Raw genomic sequence first — 24,693 nt, forward strand, 5'->3', positions numbered from 1 at the left:
TGATGGAATGCGGACGCGTTAACCATTTGGTCATCCACCCCCCACCTTTCCTTAAAATATGTGACTAGCACTCCCACAGCTGCTTAGGTAGAAAATTGCATCATAGTGGTGCACATTACCAGAAATAGATAATCAATTTAGAAAATTGTGGTATGAAGGATTTTTGCCTGGACAGCGCGCTATAGGGTACTTATTTACTATTCCAATTGTTTTGGGTTGTGTTACGTGCAAGCAAATGCGTACATAGGACCTAGAATTCTCATCCCCTCTGACTATATGTTGTCCTTTGTCAGGTCATCCATCATCCTTACACTTTTCACAAGGGAAGAACCAAGCTGGAAAATCTGATATTTTTTCAACTAATATGGGGATTGACTATTGGACCTAGAGGTTAGCGAGTTGTGGTCTAGGGTGTGCATCCAAATGTAAAAGACTTGAAATGATATAAATGGTCCAAAAAGAGTCCCAAACTTTAAAAAAAAAAAATGAAAAATCGTTAAATTACTGAAAATGCTCTTTTATTTTTCTTTTTGTTCAAAATTGCTCTATTCATGTTTCTGAATCTACTGGTACAGGAAGTTAAATGCCAACGCCACGTTTTAAAACTATCCCGAAATGGATACGTAAACCGGACGTAGTCGATAAGATATCCGATATTTTGAAAAAATGCATAAAAATGAAGATTTATGCCAAAAACGCGATTTCTCCGATGGATATTACCAGATCAAAAGAGCTAAAGTATCGTTCGATAGCCCAGTGAATGGACTTTCGTATGCTTTCTTTGGGTCTGTTGCCTGAAAACCGATTCAGCACTGCCATGCAGGTCTAGTTATTATTATTATTTACCGGGAGAGTCTATTTCTCCATGATCGAAAACAGATATCGATTTGGGGTTCAATTTTCTCTCCTGAAACCATGTGGTGGTTACTTGATAAAGTATTTTTGAAACTTTTGCGCAGACCGGAAGTGGCCGAATTTTGAACGGTAGCAATAAATCAAAAATCGACCGTGGTTTCGCCAATTCTTTACCTATTTTAAAACAATTCACATTTTTGGAAACCCTGAATCTTTTCCGAGACAATGGCTATCTCATATTTTTCAATTTCGAACATTCATCTATGGCTTTTGTCTTTCGAAATTTGAAATTACGTTGTTTAGGAGACAATTTTTGTAATTTTTCAAAATTTTCAAATTTGACCTATATTTTTGGATACCTGAAGGCAATCCGATTCCAGTAATATAACTTTCATTCAGAGTCATCACCCTTTATTTTTCGAATTTTTTCCAATTTTCTGCCCATTTTGTGAGTTTTACGTCCGAATCGACGTTTCTGAAACTTCTGGAACATGAAGTTATAGTCCAAAACCAACTCATAAAGCTATTTCGACAAGGATCCTTAAACCGGAAGTGGTCGAAAAAACATGATTTCTCCAACCGATATCAACCAATTTCACACGAATCCTAGGAGAGGGCAGCAAAATAAAACATGCTGAAAATCAAGTATTTTCTGATTTGGAGCGTTTTTGGACGCCTGTATCTCGAAAACTACTCCAAGGATTTTTCTTAAACTTTCCCTATCGAGAGTCCCTCCGGTAGTCGTGTGCATGAATCCATCCAATAAGACATTGAAATGTCTGGAATAGGTAAAATAACGTACTGAAAATCGAAAAAAGTTGAAAATTCGTGAAATTTTGGAAAAAAAAGTTATACATTCAGATAGCTGACCTAATTACGATTCTAACATGTATAATATGTATTGAAATATTTAAATTTAATTTTCGATATATTGTCGTTTTTGCATTTTTGGCACTATTGAACATAGGATTTCCCAGGGTCATTTTATCTGATCAGACAATGTAATATATCATTGCATAGCCCTGTGGCTATTTTATAAGCCAATCCGGTTATTAAAACTATCCCGACAATAATCTCCATACCGGAAGTATTAAAAAAATGAAGAAAAAGGTTTAAAAAAAATAGCGCTCTTGCAAAAACTTAATTTCTCCATTAGATGTTAGCGGACCAAAAGAACTAAAGTGTCGCTGGATAGCCCCATTAATAGATTATCATATGACATCTGAATGATACGAATTAGATGGCTAGAAAATAAATTATGGTACGCCGAAAATCTAGTATTTTCCGTTTTTGAGCATTTTGAGACGCGATTTTTCTCGAAAACGACAACTACGATTTTTCTTAAATTTTTTTACTCAGAGTCCTATCGATGGACTATGGCGTGAGTCCAGAAACAAAAGCATTGAAATAATATAAGTGGTCCAAAAAGAGACTCAATCTTGGAAAAAAGTTGAAAAATCTTTAAATTACTGAAAATGCTCTTCTATTTTTCTTTCTTTGGAAAACAGCTGAATGGATTTTTCTGAAACTTCTTGTACAGAAGGTTATGTAACCAAACAACTTGTTAAAGCTATCCCGACAATGATCCAAAAACCGGAAGTAGTCGAAAAAATATCTGATATGTTGAAAAAAACCCAACATAAAATGTAAAAAAAATGGTGATCTTGCGAAAAAAGGGATTACTTCGCCAGATTTCACCGAATCAAAACAAGTAAAGCGTCATTGGATAGCCCGAACAATGGACGATCGTATGACGCTGAAAATCTGGTATTTTCATTTTTGGGGACTATTCAGATGCTTTCATCCCGAAACGTCTCTTGTTTCCTTTCTTAAACTTCTGTTACTTAGAGTCCTAACGGTGGCCTTGGGTGTGAATCCAAATTTAAAAGCCTCAATATAGTATAAATGGTCCAAAAAGGGCCACAATCTTTGAAAAAAAGTCGAAAAATCGTTCTATCCTCTTTCTAATGGTATAAGGGAGATAACACATTGGCATCAGACTACCGATTATTTGCTAAATATCGTTAAATATCTTCTGATTTTCTTTTCTTTTAAAAACTGTCCAAAATCTTTATGAAACTTCTAGTACAGGAAATGAAGTTCCCATGCAACGTGTTAAATCAATCCCGACAATGATCCGTAAATCGGAAGTAGTCGAAAAAATATTCGATTTTTAAAAAAAACCCAGTAAAAATCTGTGCTCTTGCAAAATTCGTGATTTCACCGTCGGGTGTGACCTGATCAAAACACCTAAAGTATCATTTGGTAGCTCGATGAATGGGCTATTGTATGACACACTTCCTGTCTGATTCCTGAAAGCCGGTTCAGTGCTGCTTGCAGGTCTTGTTATTATTCTTCTTCTTATTATTATTATTTTTCCATTTGAGTATAGTGTATATCTCAGAAACTATTTGTCGGATCGATTCGATGTCTTCGGTTTTACCTGGAAAGTGGGGTTGACTTAAATTATAAAGCTATTTCTAACGTTCTGTGACAATGCGAAATGTCCGAAATCACCGAAGTTGTCGTTTTTTGAAATTTTGCCGTAATGTTATCAATAATTGTCGGATTGTAATGTTTGATACATTTGACATAGCCGGAGACAAGGCACATAGCTACAGTTCTTTAGATTTTTTTATTTTCGACGAATCTTCGGAGATATTAGACGCCAAAGTTTGAACATTTAAATTTTTACGAAAAACTTTTTTATTAATGAATATTTTTATGTGGTATTTTACCCAGGGTTCAAGAGTCATCTGATTTGACCATAAATGGCAACATTTTTTGTCACCGTATTTTTCCTTGGCCCCCCCCCCCCCCATTGGCTAATTTAGTTTTTCAGTCCTGGATTAATTATTTATTGTTCGATTTGTATAAAACAAAGTTCATATGCTCCGTGGTCCAAAATGTCATTTTTTTGTTACTGGTAAAGTTGCCTTTCGGCAACGGAAGTGGCGTAAATTTGACAGTTCGGTACCACTTTTTGAAAGCAAATATTATTTTTTTCAAATCTGGTATGATTGAAAGTGTGGTGTGCTCTGTAAAGGCGCAGAAAACATAGGGCTCAGTTTTTTTAATTTCGATTTCGTTTTCGGGTCATTTCGATTTAAAGGTGAAAAAAGGTGAGAAAATGAGCTATTTACAACCCATTCAGGCTTTTCATATTTTAAAATATTTCTTCGCAACTTTCATAAACTTGTAGCAATAATCCATACGAAGAGAATGTATGTGAAAATTAGTTTGTAATATGAGCAGTTGCCGAGAAATGGACAATTTTGCATGAGTCACTATTTACGCTACTTTGCCTGTAAAAGAGTCAATTATTATTGGATTTTCATAAAAGTGACACCATTTGATGTGTAATTTCAATTTTAACTAGGTCAAACCAATTTAACATTTTCAGTGTCACCGGAAATGACGTAATTTGGGCAAAAACTGTATTTATAGCCTTCGAAACAAATAATTTTTTCAAATGAGTCGTATTTGTTATTTTTTTTTTTAATTTTGATATTTGATTCAAATGAACTAATAGCATGAACCCATACGATCATATAGATATCACAAAATGGTTTCTACCTTGTTCAAGTGCGGAGAAATAGATGATTTTCAACAGGTAACTTTTGAAGGTTTTTGGTCCATAAAAGTAACGTCATTTTGGCAAAAACTGTATTTGTAGCCTTTAAAACAGATATTTTATTCAAATGAGTCTGATTTGTAATGTTTTTAAAATTTTGATATTTGATTCCAATCTTGTACGGTTGCAGAGAAATAGACGATTTCTACAAGTCACTGGTCTATGAAAGTGGCAATTATTATTCGATTTACATAAAATTTTTCACCATGTCATTGTGATGCCTTATGCCATTTCTGATATCATAAAACTAATTTAATATTTTTATTATCACCGGAAGTAATGTAATTTTGTCAGGATCACTAACAAATGTATACAATGAATTGATATTGCTGGATTTGGTTGATTCTGTGTACATTTTATTTGATGTGTGCAATGCTTATATGGAAACCTGTTTAATGGTTTCATCGGTACCGGAAGTGACATATGTTGAAGGGTAACTGGGCACCGGTGAAACCCGTCATTACTGCTTCGCAGTCCTAGTTTACATTTATATTTATATGGCACATGTTTTGATATCTGTACTGTATGGATTCAATTTGGAATGATAACTAATGGTTAAGAAAGAAGAGAGTACTTATATTTTCACTACTTTTATTGAAACATTATATGTAAGCTGAAATTATGAGCACAAAAGAGTTGTGTGAATCAGAAATAAGCATTAGTGTTTAAGTTCATGAAACGAAGAATCCTATTGATTTTCAACTATTTCCGGTAATTACTGCCAGAATTATGGCCCTTGATCGCTTTGAAAAATCGGGTGGACGCTTTAGAGGTTAAAGTTAATATCCGATTGACTTTATATTTATACAGTGTTTAAGGTCATGAGACAAAGAAACCTACCAATTCTCAAGGATTTCCGATGATTATGGCAGTTGATATTAAATTGTTTGTAAGCTGAATGTTAGAATAGTACAAAACTAGGAGCCAAATGGGTTGTTACTCGTAATCAGATTTTACTGTGTTGTAAATGTTTTTATACGCCCACATTTTCATGTGGACGTATATTGTCGTCGCTACTGTCCTTCCGTCCGTCCGTCCACAATTGTTTGTGAACAGTCTACGGGTCACAATTTTTATCCGATTCCAATGAAACTTGAAATATAGGTTTATCACCCTAAGATCTCGGTTACTTTCGAGATTGGCATGTATCGGACTGTAACTTCATGGATTATGGCCCCTGGTTGTACGAAAAATCACGTTTTTAGCTTGTGAACACTGTAGAGGTCACAATTTTTATCCGATTTGGTTTAAACTTGACATGTATGTTTATAACCCACAGATCTCAGTTCCTTTCGATATTCGCGCATATCGGACCATAACTTCCTGATTTCTGGCCCCTGATTGTACGAAAAATCAGGTTTTTTAGCTTGTGGACCCCGTAGAGGTCACAATTTTTATCCGATTTAAAAAAACGTATTATTATATCACCGTTACACCCTAAGGACGGCTGAGTCCGAATTTCGTGAAAATCGGCCCAAAATTGACAGACAAAATGGCCGCCGTTCGTTCTCAAATAGCGTAAGAATATGGTATATCAAGGTTGTGGACCCTATAGAGGTCACAATTTTTATCCGATTTTGTTGAAACTTGAAATGTAAGTTGATAATTCAAAGATCTCGGTTCCTTTCGATATTCGCGCATATCGGACCGTAACTTCCTGAATTATGGTCGCTGATTGTACGAAAATCACGGTTTTAGCTTGTGGACCCTATAGAAGTCATAATTTTGATCCTATTTAAAAAAAAGTATTATTATATCACCGTTACACCCTAAGGACGGCTGAGTTCGAATTTTGTGAAAATCGACCCAAAATTGACAGACAAAATAACCGCCGTTCGTTCTCAAATAGCGTAAAAATATGGTATATCAAGGTTGTGGACCCCATAGAGGTCACAATTTTTATCCGATTTTGTTTAAACTTGAAATGTAAGTTTATAACCAAAAGATCTCGGTTCCTTTCGATATTCGCGCATATCGGACTGTAACTTCCTGAATTATGGCCCCTGTTTGTACGAAAAATCGCGTTTTAAGCTTGTGGACCTTATAGAGGTCATAATTTTATTCCGATTTAAAAAAAATGTATTATTATATCACCTTTACACCCTAAGGACGGCTGAGTTCGAATTTCGTGAAAATCGACCCAAAACTGACAGACAAAATGGCTGCCGTTCGTTCTCAAATAGCGTAAAAATATGGTATATCAAGGTTGTGGACCCTATAGAGGTCACAATTTTTATCCGATTTTGTGTAAACTTGAAATGTAAGTTTATAACCCAAAGATCTCGGTTCCTTTCGATATTCGCGCATATCAAACTGTAACTTCCTGAATTATGGCCTCTGATTATACGAAAAATCGTGTTTTTAGCTTGTTGACCCTATAGAGGTCATAATTTTTATCCGATTTAAAAAACCGTTACAAGTTATTACTGCGCCCTGGTTGGCTGCAGCTGTGTTATTTTTGCTCTGACTGTTTTTTTTCAAAATTTTATGTATAATTACTTTTTTTGTGAAATTTGTATGAAATCAATATAAGGATATCTGGACCAAACTGTGAAAATTGTGTGTCTCCTAATTTTGTAATTTTGGTGTTGTGATGTTTTTTAAATTTTGGATTGTAAACTTTATCATAAATGGGATAATCTGTGCTATTTTTAGTTACAATTTGCCTGTTGGTCACTATCATGTGAACTGTTTTGAGTGTTATGTGAGCCATCTTCAGCAATGTAGTGAGCTTTTCCTGAACTATGAAATGATTTCGTACTCACGTCAACAACTTTTTGAATTTAAAGAGACAGTCTTTTAAATTCTCTAAAAAAATATGTCAATCAATCTGTGCTACATGACCTTAATCTGCTTAGACCCTTTAGAGGAACTAGAGGTGGTAAATCCAAACATGGAAATAAAATTGTTTCCTCAGACTGCTCAATCAGACTTAATCTGGACTGGGGGGGGGGAAGGGGGTTGGATGGCTGAATGGTTAGCGTGCGCGCGCTGTATCATAAAGTCTGCCATTGAGTCGACTGGCGTGGTTTCGAATCCCCAGTTGTACGTGGCAATGAGTAGGGTCGCCTGTCCAACCTCGTGGGTTTTCTCCGGGTCCTCCGGTTTCCTCCCACTGCTAAAGACCCCTACGCGCAAACGAATTATGTAAATAAAATTAAAAACCATATGTTTGTCCCGAAATGACCTAGTTTGTGTGGAGTGAACGTTAAACCCCATTTCTCTCTCTCTCTCCACTGGTTTGGTATCAACAAGGCGGAGAAGATGGAAAAGACCGCGGGGTAAGCGAGGCGGTTACTCCAAATTTCAATGTCCTATTCGTCCGATAGTGAACATTTTTACCCGTAGAATACAACCGAAGCCCACATGTATTCCTACGCTCGTTAAGATTCCTTATCAACCGTTACATAACCTTACTCATTGTTTGAACTTTTCACTATGGAATGCACACTCGATGAATGGGAAGATCGGTGCATTGTCGGCGTCTATCATAACCAATAGAACTGACGTGTTTTTGTTAACTGAGTCCTGGATAACTGAGAAAAATGGTGCACTACTAGACGCAGACTTCACTTCATCAATAGCCGGCTACAAATCATTGCATGTACAATGATTCGTGCCATAACCATCTACAGACCTGGGTATTCAGAAAAACACACGGTCGGCGTCCCAACGTTCTTACAAGAATTTGGTGAACTTATGGAAGGTATCATAGTGTCGTCGGGTCAGCTATTGATTGTTGGCGACTTCAATCTACACATGGACAATGCTCGGTGTTCTGAAGCTCAGCAGTTTCTCGATTTAATTTCTTCGCTCGGCCTCGTACAACATGTGACCGGGAGCACGCACCAAGCAGGCCAAACATTGGACTTGGTCCTCACACGTGCATCTGATACATGGCTTGGAAATTCCGTAACCGATCGCACAATGACTTCAGATCATTACGCAGTTCACTTCACGTCCATTATTCACCGACCCCCTCCATTGAAAGTGACCAGGGATCATCGCGTTTTGAAGAAAATTGATTCTTCTGCATTGAAGGCCTCAATAGTGAATTCACTAAAGTAGGTGGAATCCATTGTCGATGTCAATTCACTCGCGACTGCCTATGATTCTGAAATGACAAATGTGATGAATGAACACGCTCCAGTGAAAAGGAAGACTCTGATAGACAATCCCAGAGCAAAATGGTTTACTGCTGATTTGTTGGCAGAACGGCGAGCGCTCAGAAAGCTTGATTGTCAATTTTTGGACACTAAATTGGAAGTTCATCATCAAATGTTCAAGGCTGCTCGGGCTAACTACAACAGGCTACTCGAGGAATCGAAGGCGTCATTTCATCGCAATCGAATTTAGGCAGCTGATTCAAAGAAACTTTTCAATATTGTTGACAGTATCTCAGACTCTAAGAAAACATCAGCTGGTATTCTTCCGAACAATGTTGAGATTTCTATGCTCCCAGAGACATTTCCGAACCTTTTCACTGAGAAAATAGCTGCAATTCGAGCGAAACTTAGCAACCATGACATCCCGATTGTTGATGACTCAATTCCACAGTGTGAGCTCATGATACTAAGTCCCTTATCACTGGATGAGGTAATTTCCATTGTTCGAAAAATGCCAGCGAAGACATGTGAATTAGATCCAATACCAACACAGTTTGTGAAGGATTGTTGTGATATATTGGCCCCTCTGTTACTACGTATAGTGAATGCGTCATTCGATCAAAAAGCTTGGTTTGGATCTCAATACTCTCAAAAATTACAGACCAGTGTCAAATTGTGGTTTCCTAGACAAATTCCTAGAGAAATGTGGTTTTTATACGCCCACATTTTCATGTGGACGTATTATGCCTTCGCCCCTGTCCGTCCGTCCGTCCGTCCACAATTGTTTGTGGACTCTATACAGGTCACAATTCTTATCCGATTTTGACGAAACTTGAAATATAGGTTTATCCCCAAAAGATTTCGGCTGCTTTCGATATTGGCATGTATCGGATCGAAACTTCATGGATTATGGCCCCTGATTGTACGAAAAATCACGTTTTTAGCTAGTGGACCCTATAGAGGTCACAATTTTTATCCAATTTTTTTGAAACTTGAAATGTAAGTTTATAACCCAAAGATCTCGGATCCTTTCGATATTCACGCATATCGGACCGTAACTTCATGAATTATGGCCCCTGATTGTATGAAAAATCGAGTTTTTAGCTTGTGGACCCTATAGAGGTCATAATTTGTATCCGATTTAAAAAAAAACTTATTATTATATCACCTTTACACCCTAAGGGCGACTGAGTTCGAATTTCGTGAAAATCGGCCCAAATTGACAGACAAAATGGCTGCCGTTCCTTCTCAAATAGCGTAAAAATATGGTATATCAAGGTTGTGGACCCTATAGAGGTCACAATTTTTATCCGATTTTGTTGAAACTTGAAATGTAAGTTTATAACACAAAGATCTCAGTTCCTTTCGATATTTGCGCATATCGAATTATAATTTCCTGAATTATGGCCCTTGATTGTAGGAAAAATCACTTTCTTGTTAGCTTGTTCTCTATCCATCTCTCGAAAATGTGGGCGTATCCTGCCTGGCAGCCGCTGGTTCACGCTTACACCAGTACTTGTCCAGTGGTGGACTTTATGGCAAATTTCAGTCTGCTTATCGAGAGGTTCACAGCACCGAGACGGTGCTCCTTAGAGTCCTGAACGATGTTGTGCTTGCTCTTGATAAGCAACATGATGTCATATTGGTATTACTGGATCTTTCTGCTGCCTTCGACACCATCGATCACAACATCCTCATGAAGAGATTGCGTAAACGTTTTGGCGTCTGTGGTCAGGCTTATGATTGGATCAGTTCCTTTCTTCGAGGAAGAACACAAAGAGTGTCAGTTGGATCGGCGGTGTCGGTGGACCATCCCCTAGAATTTGGAGTTCCCCAGGGCTCGGTCCTAGGACCGGTTCTGTTTGCATTATATACATGACTCCAGTCGAGGATATTATCAGCCGCCATGGTCTAAATGCCGTAATATACGCTGATGACACCCAGTTCTACATCACTTGTGACTCGCGAACGGACTCGATTTCTGCCAGTCGTATTGAGGCCTGTATAGATGAGATTCGTCTCTGGATGCGTGCAAACTTACTTGCACTCAATGACGATAAGACTGAAATTGATCGTTTCTCATCGTGCAGGAAAAATGCGAGTCCGCAGGTTGTCGCTGTTGATGTACGAGTTGGTGAGGTGCTTGTTTCGCCATCGGCTTCCGCACGGGACTTGGGGGTGATGATGGACTCGGCTGGACTGATGGATGATCAGATCAAGAGTGTGTGTAGCAAGGCTTCTCACTCGCTGTGGCGTATAGGGCGAATCCGGCATTTGTTAGACCATGCCAGTACTGAGAAATTGGTGCATGGCTTTGTGACACCAAAACTGGATTACTGTAACAGTCCTTTTTATGGTCTCCAGAAATACAAGTTAAAGAAATTACAACATGTTCAGAATTCCGCTGCTCGACTGGTAATCCGAAGGAAGCTGGAGCGTCACGCAGAGATGACGCCCATTCTTCGGGAACTACACTGGCTCCCAGTTGAGAAGCGGATTCATTTCAAACTGTCATGTATAATTTTCAAGTTAATACGCCATAGTGAGTCAGCGCCTTGCTACCTCACTAATATCATTAGTATTCATGTTCCATCTTATCGGACTAGAAGCAGTAATGAGGTGAAGTTGCGACCCTTTTCCCACAAAACACATGGAAAACAAACCAGTGAATTGTATGGCGATCGCGCCTTCAGTACTGCCGCGCCTACTCTCTGGAATGAGTTGCCACTAAGACATAGATCACTCACCAAATTCAGCCTGTTTAAATCCAACCTCAAAACAGATTTATTCAATTAGGCAATAATACTACTAGTCAATCTAATATTTTTATAGGCATACATTTGTATATCTTTAATTTTTTTATTTTTTTTACCAATTATTGATAGTTTTTATTTATTTATTATTATGTATATACAATGTGTAGTACGCCCATGTAAAGACGGTTGAGACAATTTGTGTGTAACGGTCTATAAAAAATATATATTATTAGGCTATTGAGATTACTAAAATTATTATTAAGCTTTCATATGTATACATATGAAAGCTTATTGTTTCTGTTAAGATTATTAAGCTTTCATATTACATATGAAAGCTTATTGTTTCTGTTAAGATTATTATTGTTATTTTTTTTTTGTGTTTTGTCCACAAATCGGATTTCTCAGAATCTAACCATAGGATCGTTCTGAAACTTTTACCTATCCCCCCAAAAATGGGTGGTGGCTGTTGATTAAATATATTTTCAAAACGTTTTACGAATCCGAAATCACCGAATTTTACGAAGGAATGCATTTGACCTACAATGCTGTAACTCTGTGACTATTTGACCTATTTTACTAATTCTTTTTTCTTTGAGTATCTTGAAACATTTACTTCAAATCTGCAATTTCGGATTTTGGCATTTCGAAAATTCGTCGCTGTCATTTCGAACCGGAAGTTATTACCAATTTGACAACTTCTTTAATAGTTGTGCGATTTTCGTGAAAGTTAGAATGTTAGTAGATCTTGCCAATGCGACTTCAATGATGTCCTTGGAAATTTTCTAAATTATCTCCCCTTGGTGAAATTAAGGATCACAGTTTTCAAAAAAATCGTCGAAATATAGGTCAGATTGCCTAGAAATTTTTTTTCTGTACTAGCTAAGACAGTACTGATGAGTACACAAAATATGGAGTTTGTCGAGGAAACCGGAAGTGCCACCATCTCAAAATGTGAAAAGTCCATACGGCTTTTGCAATATTTTACTTAAAGACATAAGAGTTACATTTTCTGAATGCTTGAAGGAAAGCCTAAAAATCTATCGGTTTAGAATTTTGATTTAGGTCAACTGATGGACGCCATTTTGAAATGAAAATGAAAATTAGTGAAAAATCCACATTTATGGGCTTGAAAACATACACAATTGGTCGTGGCTTAGAGAATCTGTCTCCTATTACCGAAATTAATACATTTGAGGATAGCCTGGATCATGGTCGAATGTTTGGTATTTGAATATTTCAAAAATTCGAATTTCTCCTTTGATGTTTTCCGTGCCGACAAGGTTGTTTTCGAGTTTAGCTGGTTTTGATTTCGCGCATGCGCTACACAGGAACCAACGGTACCATGAGTACTAAATTCCGGCGAGCAACTTTTCACGTTGGTACCTAGGCACCCTGAAAATTTCAAGGTGATACCTGCATTCGTTCAAGTCGTTTGTTCTTGTCACCTGCCTTTCGTCGTTTTTTTTTTTCTAAGTCAATTTACGGCTTCCATGAGGGGAAAAAAGTGGAATTTCGCCGTGACACCGGCACCGATTGTCCGAAAACCATGAAATTTGGACACAATACGCCCATTACCACCCCGGACTCTGTGCTTTACCCCCATTTTGATCCCATTAAAAAAAAAGAGTTTTAGCAAAAAAACGATTTTCGGAATTTAATATTGGTTTTAACCCTGTAATACCCAGACATGATATATTATTATAATCCCTATGAAATATTTTAATTATTTACTGCTATAATATGAATTATCACTTATTCCCCGTTAAATAAATATCGGTCACCTGGTGCCGCTGTACAACTTAAAGGACACTGGCCTCAAGTCAATTTACGGAGAGAGAGAGAGAGAAATGGGGTTTAACGTCCACTCGACACAAACTAGGTCATTTCGGGACCAACATATGGTTTAATTTTATTTCAATAATTCGCTTGCGCGTAGGGGTCTTTAGCAGTGGGAGGAAACCGGAGGACCCGGAGAAAACCCACAAGGTTGGACAGGCGACCCTACTCCTTGCGTCAATTTACGGCTTCCATGAGGGGAAAAAAGTGGAATTTCGCCGTGACACCGGCACCGATTGTCCGAAAACCATGAAATTAGGACACAATACGCCCATTACCACCCCTGACTCTGTGCTTTACCCCCATTTTGATCACATTAAAAAGAAAAGAGTTTTAGCAAAAAAACGATTTTCGGAATTTAATATTGGTTTTAATTAATTTTGAAATTGGAAATGCAAAGAGATTTTATCACCTCTTCCTGTATGTGATAGGTATTGGTACTATACACATTATCCTTAAAAGACAATTTTTTAAACTGACCGTAACGATGCATCGACACTAGAAACCGAAATCGCCTATTTTGACCTATTTTGACTGCTGGGGTATCTTTCCGTACGTGACAAGGAGTAGGTCGCCCGTCCAACCTGTGTATTTTTTCAGGATCACCCGGTTTCCCCCCACTGCTAGACCCCTACGCGCAAGCGAATTATTGAAATAAAATTGAACCATACGTTAGTCCCGAAATGACCTAGTTTGTGTCGAGTGGTCGATCAACCCCATTTCGCTCTCTCAATTTTAGCACTCTTAACTCTAAAACTAAATGCAAGGAACGGGCCTATTTACAGAGGTCACAATTTTAACCTACATGCACACCTACATGATATACATATTATTATAATCCCTATGGGATATTTTAATTATTTACTGTTATAATATGAATTATCACTTATTCCCCGTTAAATAAATATCGGTCACCGGGTGCAGCTGTACAACTTCAAGGACCTTGGCCTCAAGTGCATGGGACCAACTCTACATTTTCTGAAATGTCAATAAAAGCCCTGGAATGATTTCATTTAAAAAAAATAATCAGAAAGTAAATCTAGTTTTATTTATATGCTATTTGTTGCCAGAAAATATATTTTGTTACGAGTCTAATTCAAATTTAAAAATAAACATTGGGTCTGAGGCATATTTTATTGATATATAGAAATTAATGCAGTGTTCTCATTATGTGATAAAAGAGTGCCAGAAATGTCTCGAAATTCAGCCATTTGTGTATTTAGTATATCAAGTATATGCGTGTATTACAAAGCTCTGATTTGTGTGATTTGTGTACACCCCGCTCCCCCCCCCCCCTCCTCGTGTCACTATCATGTACATATCAATTCTGCTGCCAACCCACCCACGCGAACATGACTAAATTATGAAACATTGTCTAGTCGTTTGTATGTTACGACAAAACGAGGCCAGCGTGGCTCATTTGCTGCAGAACGGAAGGCCTTGCAAGGATTAGTGTCTAGTCGTTTGGATGGTACGAAAACCCGAGGTCAAAGTGGTTCCCCGTTGGCAGTGGTGAAGTATGGAAGGCCTAGCAAGGATCTGTGTCTAGTCGTTTCGATGGGACGAAAAACGCCCGTCCCCTCGTCCATGGTACAAGGATTAGTGCCTAGTCGCTTGGATGGTATGCAAAACAGAGGTCCCCGTTCTCTCCCTTTATCTGTGGTTCTTGACCGAAGGCCCGACAAATAACTTTGCGTGCAGTTTTTTAGGTAGGACGAAAAATCGAAATCCTGTGTGCATATTGGCGTGCACGAAAAATAACCCTTTGCATTTGGAATTTTATGCACCCACCCCACCCTCGAACAACGCTTAACATAACATTTTGTTTTCACTACCTACATTGTAAAATTTGTTTGATTTCAGATGACTTAGCCCCGGTTTTTCACAGTGAAAGATTTTGATGAAACTTGACATGCATGTTTATAACCCAAAGATATGGTTCCTTTCGATATTTGCGCATATCGATTCGTAACTTCATGAATTATGGTCCCTGATTGTAAGAAAAATCACTTTATATTTCGCGTGTTCTCTATCTATCTCTCGGAAATGGAATATGGAAATACACAAGCTAGCTAGTGTATTACAGGTTGGTGGTGGTGGAGATGAGGTCTTCTATTTGCAATGATTTTTTGACTACAAAATATACGCTCTAACTCATTACTCAAACTACAGCAAAAAAAAAGCGGAACGGAAACCCGATTTTATATATTCTTACAATAGCAACGCACTTCGGGATTAACTTAGAAATGGTTCCACTACTGATGTCTTCCGCCTTACTCCTGCCACAGTAGTGGCTTGTCCTACGGAGTTCCTTTCCGCAAGTTTTTTTTAGTCAAATGACTACAAAAAGGTTACTGGCCTATGTATAGCTCCCTTAATTTACACATAAACTGACCTAAAACTGCACTGCACATATAATAAACCAATTCCCATTGAAATAAAGGTGAAGCCGTACCGCATAATTATATGATTTGATGAAACCCAACTGCTACCTGAAGTTTCTCGCCTATCGAAGTTATAATATCCGCCGGTGTCATGGCGGCTCGCACATTATAAGAATCATTGCTTTGAAAATGTAGAACGCATTAACACAAAGAAAAACTGATGGGTAACTAGTTTAGTGGTCCAGTCTTCACTATAATTTGTGATATAATTACTTATTTAAAAAAAACTGAATGATGTAAAAATAAAAATGGTTGGAGTGCCCAAGTTTAGATTTGTCGTTGATTTCATAAAGATGTTAGGATATAGAACGTTAAATACTGTGTGATTCAACATGGCGGCCGAGGGGTTTAATATGATATAAGTACGAAATACATGTACATGTAGTACCAAATGGTTTATATGTATGAGAGTCAAGGTTTGGACTAAATGTCTTGGGGAAGTAGGGGGCGACTAGCATGTGCCTCTCTTTAGTGGACCGATGTGAGATTGCCCATTGTATTAACTGGACGGGTAGGCCTATTCACCTTCAGTTATGTGTCAATGTCAAATAAGCGGCTTCGTATCAACACGGTCGGCTCTGGGCCGGTTTAATTCTACGTATCTCTCGTAGCTGAGAGAAAAAAGATTTTTTAGCCCAGAGAATATCTTCCGTCAGAGTGGTTGTTGATTCATAGATTCTAATAACATCTTTTGAAGTTTATATGAAAGCTTTGATATCTGCTATGCAGATCTAGTTATTATTATTTTTTTTTTTGTGTGTGTTTTTCCTGCAAATCTTATATTTCAGAATCTAACCGTGGGATCTTTCTGAAACTTTGACCTACCCCCCCAAGAATGGGTGGTGGCTTTGGAATAGGTATGTTTTCAAAACGTTTTACACATCCGAATGAATGCATTTGACCTACATTGCTGTAACTTTGTGACTTTTTGACCTATTTTACTAAAAAAAAATTCTTTGAGTACCTTGAATCATTTACTTCAAATCTGCAATTTCGGATTTTCGAATTTCAAAAATTTGTCGCTGTGATTTCGAACGGGAAGTTAAAATCAACTTGACAACTTCTTTAATAGTTGCACAATTATCATGAAATTCAGTATGTAAGTAGATCTTACCAATACAACTTGAAAAATGTCATTAGAAATTTTCTGTATTATCTCCCCTTGATGGAATTAAGGATCAAAGTTTTAAAAAAAATCGACGAAATATAGGTCCGATTTCCTTGAAATTGTATTTCTTTACTAGTTACGACACTACTGATTCGTACACAAAAAATGGAGTTTGTAGCCCAAACCGGAAGTGCCACCATCTTGAAATGTGAAATATCGCTAAGGCTTTTTTAATATTTTACTTACAGACAAGGGGATTATATTTTCCAAATCCTTGAAGGAAAGTCCATAAAATGTAGGCAGTAGAATTTTGATTTAGGTCAACTGATGGACGCCATTTTGAATTGAAAATGAAAAATAGTGAAAAATTCACATTAATGGGCTTGAAAACATACATAATTGGTCGTGACTTAGAGAATGTGTCTCCTATTACCGAAATTATTGCATTTCAGGATAGCCTGGATCATGGTCGAATGTTTGGTATTTGAATATTTCAAAAATTCGAATTTCTCCTTTGATGTTTTCCGTGCCGACAAGGTTGTTTTCGAGTTTAGCTGGTTTTGATTTCGCGCATGCGCTACACAGGAACCAAAGGTACCATGAGTACTAAATTCCGGCGAGCAACTTTTCACGTTGGTACCTAGGTACCCTGAAAATTTCAAGGTGATACCTGCATTCGTTCAAGTCGTTTGTTCTTGTCACCTTCCTTTCGTCATTTTTTTTCTAATAGCCCGTTCAGACGCTTAAGTTGAACTGGTTTAAAAACCCCGGGGATCGTTAAACCAGTTTAACTTAAACGTCTGAACGCAAATGTGGGGCAAATACACCGTCGGGTGTGACCGGATCAAAACATCTAAAGTATCGTTTGGTAACTCGATAAATGGGCTATTGTATGACACACTTCCTGTCTGATTCCTGAAAGCCAGTTCAGTGCTGCTTGCAGGTCTAGTTATTATTATTATTATTATTATTATTACAATATATCACTGTTACACCCTAGGGATTGGTTGAGTTCGAATTTCGTAAAAATCGGACCGAAACTGACAAAATGGCCGCCCCTCGTTCGCAAATAGTGTCAAAATATTGTGCATCAGGGTTGTGGACCCTCTGGAGGTCACAATTCTCATCTGATTTTGATGAAACTTGAAATGCATGTTTATAACCCACAGATCTTGGTTCCTTTTGATAATCGCGGATACCCAAACTTAACTTCTCTAGAGGTCACAATTATTTTCCAAATTTAAAAACCGTTTAAATACATCACCATTCTGGCATAATGAAGGTTGAATTCGTATTTCGGAAAAATCAAAATGAAACTGTCCAACAAAATGGCCGCTCTTTGTACGCAAATTGTGTAGAAGTGTGTAATCCGAAGGTTGTGGACCCTCTAGAGGTCACAATTTTTATCCGATTTTGATGAAACTTAAAACATATCTTTATATCCCAAAGATCTCTGTCCCTTTTGATATTTGCACATTTCAGGCCATAACTTTCTGGATTATTGCTCCTGATTGTACAAAAAATCCTGTTTGTTTTTAGCTTGTTCTTTATCATCTCTTGCAAAATGTGGGCGTATTCTGCCTGGCAGCCGCTGTTCATTTCTGACAAAAGTAAAAATATGAGACAACCTTTGTTGACTCCCTGGACGACTCATTTTTCGACAGTTATTTATTCATCTCACAAACCGTTGAACTAATATCCAAAATGGTCGCAGCAATTAGTGCGAAAGAAAGTATTCTTTTAATACCAATAACAATATAAATACAGGTGACATGTCGTTTCATTGGTTTTGGGGGACTCGGAACACGAATATGCTATTTCCAAGTTGATGGGACTAATGGGAATGGAGATAGCATACACAAATTGAGCATATTCGCGACTACAGAAAACACATGTAATAATAACTACCATAAGTTGTTCCAGACATGCACGAATCTTATACTTCATACAGCCATCATAATACATTATGATGCACTTTATGATAATGTATTCCTCCGTTTGTCTCGGAAATCTCAAAAAACACGTGTCAAGAGTCCATCATTGGATTGTATCTATTGTGTTATGAGTATTTTAGTCATCTGTCAGACTTGCGCACTCAGATTGAGATGGTATATTGATTATCTTGAAACTTGGTATACTTATTCCTTATACCCTAATGACGACAACTATTGATTTTGGTGCATGATCCGCCCCGCTTGGGCGATGCCACACCCAGTTTTTGTTAATATATTGTCGGTAAATAATCTAATTTTTAACAGATGTGGATCCAATTCGGCATGATCCATGGCCATCATAGGATTGTATCTATTGTGTCAAGAATCTGAGTATTTTCAGTCATCTGTCAGACTTGCGCACTCAGATTGAGATGGTACTATGAAATGTGGATCACATCGGACTTTAATAAATAAAACTTTAGAAAAAAAAAAAATTCAAAACAACGATTGATTCTTGTTATATATTACATTTCTGCCACATTCAACGACAATTAAGCATATAATCCTACCTGACATGGGTACAAATCATCTCTTTTAAATTGAAGTGTCAAAAACTGGCTTTGCCCGACATTTTAAAACGGAATAGGTTTGACGTCTTAACGTCACGAAGGCAGGGCTAATAAGGGTGTACAACAGCCACTCAAAATATGTGACTTAAAACTACAAGTAGGGAACCTTTGTGGGTCGCACATGACTAATGCATCGTAATTATGAATGGGCGATCCAGTTTTGTTAAAAACACCGCTTGAATAACTTTAATGAGAATGTTTGCAGATAAGCGAAATCTGTGTCACTATATTGGGCTGGGTATGTTTAATTAGTCTAAATAGTTTAAAAATACTGTTACTTGCATTGATAAAGAAAATAAGTTTTCCAGGTGAAACTAAAGGCACCTAATCGTAGCTAAATACAAACACATCAGTATATCTCAGCGCTTTTCGCGACGTTCTCATAGCTAGCTATGTAACAGTGTGCGGTTTCACGTCACCGCTTAAATGTTCATGTACTGATCAAATAGTGACTATAGTGACTGTCAGTAAAAAGTTCATGTGAATTTATATTTTGATTGCCTTGTGAAAACCCCACAACTTAGTAGGTATATGTGCAAGTTAGTAGGTATGTCATAGATTTTGAAGATATTGTTCTTATGAATATTTTGTGTTCTTATCAAAGAAATTATTGAAGTATGCCTATTTTAATTAGACGCCTACTTCTGCGCAATATCTGTTTATATAGAATAAACTCTGCAATCAATTTGAAAAATCCGAATTTATGCAAAGTTAACGACATGATACGAAGCTTAATTTATTTTCAACGGTTTCCGATAACTTAAACAGCTAAACTTATTATCTGATTATCGGTACATTTGACACATGTGTTGCGTAATCAATTTTGGCATCGGGGTGGTAATGGTAATTATTTTCGATAATTACTCAATGGGTTGTTACTTTTGATCAGTTTTTAGTGTCTTGTAAATGCCCCCATTAAAGGGCAATATTGGTGCCAGTCATTATCACATATGTGATAGAACTGATAGAACTGGTTAAACACATTCCAAATATTATTTTATCACAGAGATCATTGCTACGATAGAGGCGTAATCAATACTTCAACGATCGGAAATGACGAACGCAAAAGGAAAACACGAGTTATCTCTCTATATAACTGATTGAAGTGACGGGTGATAACAGGTACATGGGCGAATTTATGCCCACTTATAATTCCTTCGAAGACCAAAAGTTGTTATATGAGATTGTAAGAGTATATATGACGATTCAAAAAAGTAATTGAATGTCATTAGATAAGAGAACACGAATAAAATAGAAACAGTCCGTACATTCACGCGTGTTTATTCATTCTATCCTTATAAAAACATAGTAATGCACGGACTTTTTCTATTTTTCTTACATGTTCTCTTATCTAGTAACAGTCAATTTTTTTTATGAATTGTCAGATATGCTTTCACAGTCTCACACAACAACGTTTGGTCTTCGAAGGAATTATTAGTGGGCAGAAATTCGCCCATGTACCTGTTATCACCCGTCACTTCAATCACTCGTGTTTTAATTTTGCGGTCGTCACTTCCGATTGTTGAAACATTGATTCCACAGCTATCGTAGCAATGATTTCTGTGTTAAAATTATATTTGGAATGTGTTTAACCAGTTCTATCACATATATGATAATGACTGGCACCAATATTGTCCTTTAGTTTAAGTACAACCCCTGTTGTTGGAATTCAGTATAAGAGTAGGCCGTAGTGGCGCTGTCCAGGCAAAATTTCCCACATAGCAAACTGTATGGCGTATGCCCGTCTTCATTAGCCCAGTTCGGAGCAGAAACAGTAGGGTGTTAAACCCCATTTCATTTCACGGACGACTTAGCTGTTGTGGGCGTAAGGTTTACCTGGCGACCCATCTTTATTTTTTGTAGGAAAAAGACAAGGCTGTGCCAAGTTTAGCATCAACAGAATATGGACATCGTTTAAATCATCATTTAGAGAAGAGAGACAGAAAACATGTTAGAATAGGCCATGTTCAATCAGAATTTTATAGAAGAAACATGATACCATAAGTTGTATTAGTATTAATAAATGGTATTTCTTATAAGACCCGACCAATGAAGTAGTTCTGTGCTATAAAGTGAATTTGTACAATGCATAATTGATATAACATCATATTCTGATTTTAGTTTGATATTGCATTTCGATTTATATGCGCACATTTATACACCCACTTTTAAGAGTGGGTGTATTACGTCATCGCTGCTGTTTGGTCTGTTGGATTTTAATTAGATTTATAGACGCTTGTGAAAGCGACAGAGGATATAGTTTTTACCGAATTTGGTTCAAATGTGGTGTGAAGAATTCAATGTTCCACAGCTTTGTTCCAGAAAACCTTGGGAACGGGATAGAAGCTATATTTTTTCAAACTTTTTAAAATTTGGTGGGAAATATTGGGGTGATGAGAGTATGAACACTATGTTCCGGGATTGCCTCCCCATTGCCAAAAACCTTATGAATGCAATAGATACTATAGTGTGGTATGACATGTCATCAAAACGGCCCCCGTAGGATTTGTATGCTAAAACTGACTTTTTTGTTGTTTAGGTTTGATTAGGGACCAAGCTATCCAAAAATGTTGGGGTTCAAATTTTCTGACCCCTTGACCCCTCTGGGAGAGGCATTTTTATACGCCCACATTGAAATGTGGTCGTATATTGTCGTCGCCCCCGTCCGTCCGTCCGTCCGGCGTCCACAATTGCTTGTGGACGCTCTAGAGGCTAAAATTAATATCCGATTGACTTTAAATTTATACACAGTGTTTAAGGTCATGAGACGAAGAAGTCTAGTCATTTTCAGTGATTTTCGATAATTACTGCCAGAGTTATGGCCCTTGATCACTTTAAAAAAATCTTGTGGACGCTCTAGAGGCCAAAGTTAATATCCGATTGATTTTAAATTTATACACAGTGTTTAAGGTCATGAGACGAAGAATCCTATTGATTTTCAGCGATTTCCGATAATTACTGCCAGAGTTATGGCCCTTGATCACTTCAAAAAATCTTGTGGACGCTCTAGAGTGTAAAGTTAATATCCGATTGACTTTAAATTTATACACAGTGTTTAAGGTCATGAGACGAAGAAGTCTATTCATTTTCAGTGATTTTCGATAATTACTGCCAGAGTTATGGCCCTTGATCACTTCAAAAAACCTTGTGGATGCTCTAAAGGCTAAAGTTAATATCTGCTGATTGACTTTAAATTTATACACAGTGTTTGAGGTCACGAGGCGAAGAATCCTATTGATTTTCAAAGATTTCTGATAATTATTGCCAATACACAGAGTTTAAGATCTTGAGACAAACAAGTATATTGATTTTTAATGAATTTTTAAGACTTGGAACAGCTAAATTCATGATACAGTATTAAAAGTTTTGTATACAAAACGTTAGCATGGGGCAGAACTTTATAAAAACCAAACAAATTCTAATGGTTTTCTGAGTTGTTGCTCTTAATCAGATTTTAGTGTATTATAAATGTTTCATTACCGAAAAAAGTAAAAATATGCGACAACTCTTGTTGACTGCCCGGACGATTTAGCTGCTGTGGGCGTATGTTTCGTTGCCTGGCAACCTATCGGGACCCCTCTGAACGAGAACATGGCTATCTCTGCCAATAATGGTTGGATTTTCATGATCTGAAGTCCATTATCGTGTGTTTTCATCATGCCGATCCCATTTATGATACACTTATAGCGATTGGAAGTTGTTTTCATTGACTTCCGGTGAGGAATACCAATTTCCGGTGTCAAACTTGGATTGATTTCAGCCAATAATCTTTGGATTTTCATGGTTTTTATTTCATCAGGCCGACCCCATCTATGATACACTTAAAGCGAATGGAAGTAGTTTCCATTGACTTCCGGTGGGAAATACCAATTTCCGGTGTCAAACTCGGATTGATTTCAGCCAATAATCTTAGGATTTTCAGGATCTGAAGTTCATTCTGGGTGTTTTTCTTCATCATGCCGCCCCCTTGTATGATACACTTCAAGCGAATGGAAGTATTTTTTATTGACTTCCGGTTGGAAATACCAATATCCGGTGTCAAACTCGGATCGATTTCAGTTTAGAGAAATCTATCACGCAGTACCACTTTTTGTGGCTTCTGAGTCGATTCGCATTGTGAATGCCACTTGTAAGCCAGGGAGTTTCTACATTTTTTTTATGTTTTCTTCATACTCTTGACGTACAGGCATAGAACTTTGGGTGGTGTAGCCTGTGCTGTATCAACCAGACTAGCATATGACACTGGTTGAGCCTTTGCTCCTTCAATAGCATATCCTGCCTCTCCCAGGTGGGGGGGTCAAGGGGTCGGAAAATTTGAACCCCAACATTTTTGGATAGCTTGGTCCAAGACCAACGCAAAACAACAAAAAAAAAAAATCAATTTTAGCATACAGATCCTACGGGATGACATGTTATACCACACTACTATGGTATTTATACTTTCACATTCATAATGTGGGCGTATATTGCCGTCGCCACTGTGTGTGTGTGTCTGTGGATCGCCTACAGAGAGAGATAGATGGAGTTTATCCGATCTGTATGAAATTTATATGCATTATTTCAATTAGTAAAACGATTGACGGTTCACAAGATTGTAAAAACTAAAACAAGGACCGTAACTTTGGAAGTAATCTACAGAAATTGTTGAAATTCGACAGGATTTTTCGTTTCACTAATTCAAATAATGCATATAAATGTCATACAGATCGGATGATAACTTTTGTCGCTCGAACGTTCACAAGGTTCAACAAAATAAAACAAGGGTCAGAACTCTAGAAGTAATTGACGAAAATTGCTGACATTTAATAGGCTTCTTTATTTCATTTATTTAAATGGTGCATATGAATTTCATACAGATTAGGTGATAACTTTTGTCGTTCAAGCGTTCACAAGATTCAACAAAGTGAAACAAGGGCCATAAGTCTAGATGTAATTTACGGAAATTTGCTGAAACTCAATAGGCTTGTTCATTTTACTAATTTAAACGATACATATAAATTTCATACAGATTAGATAATAACTTTTGTCGTTAGAGCATTCACAAGGTACAACAAAGTGAAACAAGGGCTATAACTCATGGCGTAATTAACGGAAATTGCTGAAATAGCATTCTTCGTTGAACTAATCTAAATAATGCATATCAATTTCAAACAGATCGGATGATAACTGTTGTCATTAGAGCGTTCACAAGATTCAACAAAGTGAAACAAGGGCCATAACTCTATATGTCGTTAGAGCATTCAAAAGGTACAGCCAAGTCAAACAAGGGCCATAACTCACGGACCCAGGAAAGTTTTGTTGTCGTAACGTTAACGTTTTTACAAACGTTACAGGATACGTTTACTGAACATTAATGTTAACGTATTGAAAGCGTTAACGTTAACGTTTTGA

At 37.3% G+C, this 24,693-nt stretch overlaps 1 long non-coding RNA gene across 3 annotated transcripts in view; it reads left to right on the forward strand.

Moving 5' to 3' along the window:
- The window catches only part of LOC126816913 (uncharacterized), a 116,386-nt gene extending 95,034 nt beyond the window's left edge, over positions 1-21,352 (forward strand). For 2 of the 3 annotated variants that reach the window (XR_008787429.1, XR_008787430.1), the window contains 2 exons: positions 16,420-16,488; positions 21,166-21,352. This is a non-coding gene — a long non-coding RNA (uncharacterized LOC126816913). The remainder of the gene's footprint in view (positions 1-16,419; positions 16,489-21,165) is intronic. The other variant, XR_007678652.2, reaches the window with a different exon arrangement.
- The last annotated feature ends 3,341 nt before the right edge of the window (positions 21,353-24,693 follow it).

This window comes from Patella vulgata, chromosome 3 (genome assembly GCF_932274485.2).
Source record: "Patella vulgata chromosome 3, xgPatVulg1.2, whole genome shotgun sequence".
Classification (NCBI taxonomy): Eukaryota; Metazoa; Mollusca; class Gastropoda; family Patellidae; genus Patella; species Patella vulgata.